The following is an 8,689-nucleotide window of genomic DNA, read 5'->3' as shown; positions in this document are numbered from 1 at the left end:
AGAATATAACAATGAATGGTGAATGTACAATGCTCTACAACGGTGTATGCCCATACACCTTATTTACCCTGACTTGACCGTAGACGGCTTCTAATATAAAGGTATTGCTTTCGCTACTTGTCCTCTCCAGCGCCAGCGGCTTACCATTGGGTCCAGAGAGCTAGTCTAGACTTTTCTGAAACATTTTGAATCTGATCTCTATCACCTTTGAACTACATACCTTTCGTGGCCATCAACGACTTGTGAGAAGACTCCTTGCTCAGAAATAAAGTCTGATGTCACTGATAGCCAACACAACTATGCCTAGTGAGCTGTCGTCGAGCATGTAGCCTTGCTCCCAGGCCACACGCATTCACACTGCTCGTTCTGAGCATAGTTGTGAATGAAAGGGAGAAACTAAGAAAGACGACTTCATCTGGAAGGAGATATTTTCAGTCTTTCCATTTAACTATAAGATTTATAATTATTCTTTTATTTATTGTCCCTCGAAAATTTCCTCTTCTATTGGGATGTCTTGTTTTTTGTTTGTAGTAAGTTTCTTGTATTGTTTTTATGAGCTGTTTATTTGTTTGTATATTATTTGTTGCTGTGATGTTACAGTTGTGTGTATTGTTTGTTTTGATGTATACGGTTCATTAATTGTTTGTTTGTGACCCTGTAGTTATAACATTTCTTTGCACATGTTCTTTTAGTTGTTGGTTTGAGTGTAAACTATGTTATGTTTGCATTTATTGTGTGGTATTGGCAGTCTTAATATTTTTGTAGTAGTCCTCAGGGAGTTGTGGAGTTGGTGCGTACTCTCTTCGTGTCTTCTTCGTTCAAATAGCTCAGATTTTTTGTGATGGCAGGTATGTTTCGTTGTATTCCTTTTGCTCTCCTCTCTTTCGGGCACAGGTTTTAAAAATACATTTTTCATCGTTATTACTGTCATCGCAGGACATACTTGAGTGATCTGGACGAAGGGGTATTATGACTCGTAATGGTTTGAAGTTGGATGATTCTGTTCATGCTTGCTGTTATGCTGTGGTTCTGCTTTGGTTGCTTGCTGATGCTGGTATTATTGTCACTGACTTCGTGGTTACTGCTGATTTTACTATTCTAGTTGCTGCTGTTGCTGTGGTTGCACGCCAGTGTTGTGCTTGTTTATCAGATTGTGGTCTTGGCAATAGTGATGGGGGAGTTTTTATTAGCCTTCTGCTGTGGGTAGAAAGCCCTTAGGTGGGTGGTAGTGTCACGCATTTCATAGCTCAGTCACCCGTCCTGTACTGCCACATACCAAAGCGTTCGTATTGGAGTTGACAATCCACACTGTTCAAGATCCTTGCAGCCACGCACTATAGTCTTTTCAGCAAGGATCAACACTTAGTTGTACAACGCAAAGATAACCACAACACGCGCACGCACACACACACACACACACACACACACACACACACACACACACACACACACACACACACACACACACACACACACACACAATTCTGAACAGCGGCTGACTGAAAACAGTAGTTACTGTGACCTATTATTTCTGCTATCATCTTCCGTTCTCAAGTGTTATCTTACTGTCACATGTGCAACTGCTGGTCTTTCTGACCACCATCATCAATCGCATCGCTTACCCTTCTTCACCTAGAATTAGGTCGATCAGATACAATTCTGGGATGTCAGGGATCTTTTGAATTCACCAGGAAGATCATAACTGCGATCTAGCCACATGCCATATTTCCTCGCTTCTAATATGTCTGTACTGCTCTGCAAAAGTGACTACCAGCCAATATCCAGTGCCACTGGCTGTAATTCTTGTGTTCTCCCGACCCATAGATCACGACGTGAGTCTGTGAACAGATGTGTGGAACGCCGACTCAGGCTCCATAATTAGGTATAAAGATGGCATCAAGATGAAATATGTCAGGGTGAGTGCAGATGTGCTGTCTCTGTCTTGGATTTAGTCTAACCAGATACACCACAGTTAAATATCGTTAAAATGTGGAATCCTATATCTGTAATTGTAAGACAGTCAAAACCACGATCCACTTGTTAGTTTGCCTATTGTTTGATTTGACATTCAGACGATCTGAGAAGCAACACAAAGAAATTGCAAGATTGTTTAAAGAGTAGAAAGATTTGATAGACCCCACACATCATAGATACCGTACCCTTTGTGTATTAATGATGTGCATCTGGTTTTAAAAAACAGTTCAACGAGAAAATTAAAGTAGATCCATATACATTGTGGTTAGAGCAATTAGAAATTGCAGTATTTTGTTGGCTAGACCTTCATATTCGTTTCTGGTGATCAGAACACCAAAATTCATTTTAAAGCGAGGTTGAATATACCGGGCGTGAGAGGTATGCGAGGACATATTTGATAATTTAATAAAATAACCTTAATCTAGCAAAAACAAAATGTATTTCAAAAAAAAAAAATTGGTACACATGTTCTTTATAAGCTCTCTAATAAGATGACTGTCTTCATCTTCGATGTCTGCGTCAATGCAAGTCTGGAACTGTTAATGTATACACTTTATCGTCTTTATTTATTTCCGACATCGCCTGGACAATGGCGGACTTCAGTGAAGCTATGGTATTATGAGGATGTCGATTATTGTCTCTCTCAACAACGCTCCAAACATGCTAGCAGTCCATGTGATATAAATATGATGATTTTGGAGGCCACAAGTTTGGTGTTATATGATTATAAAGACTGCCTGGTTCATCCTTTGCTGGGTTTGGTGGAGTTTGTGAGAGGGTGCTGATTTTTGTTGAAACACGTATGGCCTTCCACTGCGTATTTCATTCACCTAGGGCCTAACCGATTACAGCCCCCCCCCCCCAGTTGCATTAATTCTAATATTCAGTGGAAAGGTGTGCATGACATGACATTCGTTAGTCAACTTTCCTAAAGCCAATACTGCAGCCGGAAACTTAGTGAGTATCATATAAGGGATATCAGAAGGATTTGCACACAGCCATCTCTCATTTCTCTTGTTAGACTTTGGTCTTTCTCGAAGTTTTTCACATTAGTGAAGAACCAAAGCATGCCATGTTCGTGGAGGTTCTTAAACGTTGACAAGTAACCGCTTGGATGGATCACACGTTTTTCCAATGTGTTTGCTGGCATGAATTACTATATACGACTTGTATTCGTGCAACAAAGTTCTTATAGTTTACTCTGACACCAGAAATTCTTTAGCATTGGACCTTATTGATTTTCTTGGATCATCATCGATAATGTTTGGACCCATTAGTTAAACTGTGACGTCCTTATAGCATCCAAACTTTTAGAATGCTTTCCCTTTTTGATACAGTTGAAGCATTCTCGTCAGAAGCATCCATTTCCGTCCGAGCTTTGTGTAGAAAAAAATCTTACAGCATTTAAAAAAGTTGACAAATTCTAAACCACTTTGTTCCGCACATATAGCAACAATAATTGCATGCATTTCATTATTGGGTTAGCATTAAATCCACCATGGGGGACCTGAAAGAAATAAAGCCTTTTAATTGATTTGAAGGTAGTAATATACTAGTAATTAAATTGCCTTCAAATATCCCACGCAGTCTTTACTTAACGGACAACCATATTTTGATAGCGTACTTTTTATTCATTTTTGTTTTTCAACCTTTATATTCTGTGAAAGATTAGCAGTGGTCATGACCTTTGCAAAGTATTTTACAATGATAAGTTCGATATGATTGATAATAAGTATGTAAATTGGCGTGGTTGGGAGGCTTTGAGAGAAGTTGTGAAGATAAAGAGAACCGTTAGTATTCTCTTTAAAGTTTGGATGAGCCTAATTTTTTGAGTGGAGTTGCGTGGATGTATGAATAATGAGAGAAAGAAAAGAAGAGAAGAAAGGAAAAGAAGACAGAGTAGAGAGGATGAAATGAAGGAAAGAAGTGTATATTGTTATGATAGTGGTAGGGAGAGAAAGTGAAAGGAAGAAGAGACTGTGAACAAGTATGCCGCTATTGGTTATAAGGTGTTATTGACTGGAAAGTTTATCAATCAGTTTTATGACTGTTTTTTAAAGTGTAAATAATAAAGGAGCATTGAGTTTGGTCTGTGATATTTAAGGCATAAAAGTAGAGTTTATCTAGCTCTATGAGGGGAGAACAAGCTGCTATTCCAGCTGTTGTGATTTGGAATTGATGAATAGTGAAGTAGATTGCAGTGTCGAGTTCAATTCCTACGATAAATTTGCGTATAGAGACAGGTTCTGTTTAATGCTGGAGCGCATGGCCTTGTAGCTTAGGAGACGATTCATTTTCTTGCCTCGAAGAAAAATAGAAAATGCCATTCATATGATAAGCTAACGAAGTGAAAATCTTGAAATAGCAACTAAATCTCCCTTATATGACCCCCTAAAGCAGGGCTTCTCAACGGGAGTGAATATGCACCCCTCGGGGAGCACAGGAAAATCTGGGGTGCACAGGAAAATTTTGCGATGAAAAGTGTTTTTCTCATTTTTGTTAATTTACTCATTGTTCAGCCGTCAACTCACTGGAGTTTTGCATGAAGCGTAGACAACAAAGTTCACGCAGTGCGTGCGCATTGGCACGCAAGTACGTACGTATTGACCACAATTATGGTTGTTCGTTGAGCACGCACCCCCGCATGGATCAACGATATTTCAGGCTTGCTCAGGTGTCTCATGGATGTGTAACGTACGCGCGAGACATACGCGAGACATCTCGTGCGTATGTTAAGCGCGCACTTCTATATTGTTTGGCTTAGCTACTGCGCCGATCATTGCTGTCAGAGATTATTCGCTAGAAATTCACGTCATATCAACAAACTCTTCGGATCACACATTTATTGGTAAGTGTTTCGTTGATGCTTTATGCATTTTAGTTGTTTACTTATTATCCTTATTGTCATATTTACTCCGCAAATTAAATTTATTGACATCAAGGGCCAAAAATGCGATGGGTTAAGAGTTGTGATTGATCAGAGAATAGGCAATCCAGTTATTTATCAAATAACATCCGATATAAAAGATAACATTTCATTTATCATCATAATATCGGAACTTAAATACTTTATATATTTTGTTCCCCGAATTCTGACCAACAGTTAATTATTACTGATCTTCAGTGCGTGTTTCCATGCACCAGTAGTATCTGAGGATGAAGATCCTTTTTCATAGCTATGTTTTGGGGTCATTATGAGTTTGTCTTGTAAAATTGAGCACATTGTAAAGCAGATTAGAACTTAAGGTATTTGAAGTGTGAGTTTATTTTTTGGGGACACCCTGTATATCAGTAGTTCTCAACCACTTTTGGCTCCTGTAAGATAGATCAAACTACGAAATTATGCCATTATTTGCTGATTGATTTAGATATTTGCTGAAAATATGTCCTCCAATCAATGAAATGTTGCGATTTTTGATAATCAACCTGACTTTATTATACAAATTTTAAGCACAAACCATACCCAGTACTTTTCTCAGGTCCACTCAGAAATTTATGAAGCGCAGGCCAACCGTTGAGAACCACTGCTGTATACTGATACCACCAAATGCAAAAAGCATATCAATCTGGTCCACCGATAGATTTTGTTTGTCTATGCAGTCCACAGGAGAAAACGTTTAGCATGGCTGAAGGAAATGAAGACTTATTTACTAACTGAGGTTTCAAATATCGGGGATGTTTTTCATGCTCGTATGATTATTGCATAAGAAGCGGAGTTTGCTACAAAAATTCTCTTAAGTGTTTATTTATTTTGAATAGAAAAAATATGTATACTCATCTGTCTCATCGCAAATGTACTGAGTGCAGCAATCATATCTTTTCTTATTTCTTTTATTTTAGATTTTGGATAAACAAAGTGATACACAAAAATGAACACGAAAGAAATAAATGCAAACTTTATGATTCCTCGTATATTGCAAAAGAAAGTCGACCACATACACTGGCTGAGGAGCTCACAAAACCTGCAACCTTGGAAGCTTTGAAAGTGGCAAACAGGCCAGCATTCCTGACATCCTGACTGACATCAAAACACTCCTCATTCAAGATTTGAGTAACAGCAGGTTTTCTCTAACTGTTGATGAGAGTACGTTTGCAAACCATTCAGTAATGTTTACATTCGTCCACTACATTAAGGATTCCGCCATTTCAGAGGAGCTTTTGTTCATCAAGAGAATCCTTAATTCAACTAGCGAAGCTATTCATAACGCAATGCACGAATTCTTCCAAGAAAATGAGATCAGTATAAATAAAATTATATCTGTTTGCACGGACGGTGCCCCTTCTATGGTCGGGAAGAAAAAAGGGTTAGTCGCCAGATTAACTGCAGAAAGAGATCTTTTTATTATTTACTGTGTCCTCCATTGGGAGAACTCAGTTGCAAAGGATATTCGAACCCACAACCTCAGTGAAATTCTGCTGTTAATAGAGTTAAAAAACAGCACTTCAAGACAGACTCTTTAGGAAAGCCTGTCACGATGAACATTTCGATCGCCTCTTTATTCAACGGATGTCCGATGGCTGTCCATGGGAAATAGCCTTACTCGATTTGTTTGTCTTTTTGACAAAGTGGTTAAAGTTTTGGAAAGATTCACAACTCCACATTGCGCTCCTTCAGATATAATACCGAGAAGAGATTTTCAAGAAGCTTAACAAATTAAACTTGTCGCTGCAATTTGATGGTATTAATATCGTAACTTCCAAATATCTTATTGCGGATTTAATGAAAAAACTCTTACTTCGGAAGACGCAGCTTACTTTTCACGATTTCACTCATTTCGCCTCTTTAAAAGAAGAGCGTCTTACTACTTAGGAGCATGCAGTCATCGTGGAACGCCTCGTTTTTCTGCATGAAAGCTTTCAACTGCATTTTCAGGATCTCATTCATTTACACATCCCTTTATTTGTCGACAGACTTCTTACCTTAACAATGGAGGACTTCTTCCAACAACGTGCATATTTTCAAATAGAGCTCTGCCAGGCCCTTGCTGATGAATGTTTCATCCAAATTGCCGAAGGAGATCGGGTGAAAGCGTGGCTACAGGCGAAGAACAAATACCTGACTCTGTACGAAACTGTTGAGCCGTTCATTATAAACCTCTCAACATTAAACCTTGCCGAAAGAGTCTTTTCGTTGGCTCTGCATTCTTATAATAGACAAAGAAGAAGACTGCAGTTCGACAATAGTTGTAAGATGCGACTGAGATTGAGTCACCCCCAGCCACGTTCTACCAAACTGGCGACAGAAAAGCAACCTCAAGGGTAGCATTAATATTTTTATCTTTGTATACTTTTTGCATTGTATGCGTTTTTTAAATTCTTTAGTAAAATTATTCATACAGTCTCTGAGCTTCGTTCAAAAGTCTTTAAAAAATGAATGCTTCCAAGCATGGAAAAAGTCTGAACTTTCATTATTGTTAAGCGTTACATTTTTGCTGACTGATTAATGCAATTTCAGTAGTAATTATAAAATTGTGCGACTTTTGAGGGTGCACAACGGAAAAAAGGTTGAGAAGCGCTGCTCTAAAGTCTCAGAAAAGTAGCTTACTTTGGGTAATGTGGTTTTGAATGCTCTGTTCTCTGATGGGACGTCTGCTGTTGCAACGATTTTGACCATAAATCTGTTCGAATAGAATTGATCTGGGTTTAAATAACAACAACAACAACACGGAGAACAGCAACAATAGATGTTATTGCTTGAATAATGGTATAAATAATATCATTATTAAGAAAAGGTTTCTCCTCAAAAAATCGGAAAATTTAGTTATATTTCAGTTTAACAAGCTGTGGTACAACGATGATAAAAATCTGTTTCCTTCACTTAGATGTTGTTTGTTGTTTAGCCTTAAATCACCGCCTAATCGTGCAGAATTATGATCAAAGGCATTCCAGACATAATCATATATTCAGGTTTCATGCATCTAGAGCTATATTATTCAATAATATCTTTCATCTTTTATATTATGATTTGGTTAATATTTGTAGCGGGTCTTAGTTTCTTTCTAATATAGTGCAAGCAGTGGTAAGATCAGGAGAGTGTTTTAGTTTAGCTCCAGATCAGCCTCGATTAAATAAAACTATTATCAAAAGAATTCTGTCAGTAGTTATATGGACTTTTTTCTTTACTTTTTTTTTTCCTAAAACAATACATATAAGACTATATAATCAAAAGCGTAGTCTTTGTTCAGATAAGAGGCTGTGGTTAGAGAGAAACTTGCATGAAGACTAACACGACTGGAAATGGAAGATAATTCGTATAAATCTTAGGCGTGCTTTCAAAACTTTCAAAGTCGTTCGTGGGTGTATCCTAATTTCTTGCAATGTTTACGCGATTCAATTCGCAGGAAGTGAAATAATTCAGCTATTTTTACGAAAGAAATTAAGGTATTTTAGAATTTAAGATCACTATATTTTAGTTCATATTGTTAAAGCCTTTCTTAATAATATATTTATATTTATATTCAGCATTTCCTATTTCCTTGAATGACAATTAGAGATGAGAGTAGAAACACTTAAAGCAGCTGCTGTTTTTATATTTTCTGAACATCAGCTGCAACTTGAGCATAGCATCTACAAAATAGACTCTTAATAGCAGATGTTCTGCATGTGTGTGTACGTGTGTGTGTGCACGCGCGCACGTACGTGTGTACATACTCCTATATGTACAGACATAAATACACACATACATACATACATACATACATACATACATACATAT

The sequence above is a fragment of the Octopus bimaculoides genome, chromosome 7 (assembly GCF_001194135.2).
Source record: "Octopus bimaculoides isolate UCB-OBI-ISO-001 chromosome 7, ASM119413v2, whole genome shotgun sequence".
Lineage (NCBI taxonomy): Eukaryota > Metazoa > Mollusca > Cephalopoda > Octopoda > Octopodidae > Octopus > Octopus bimaculoides.
This window is presented reverse-complemented; position numbering follows the sequence as displayed.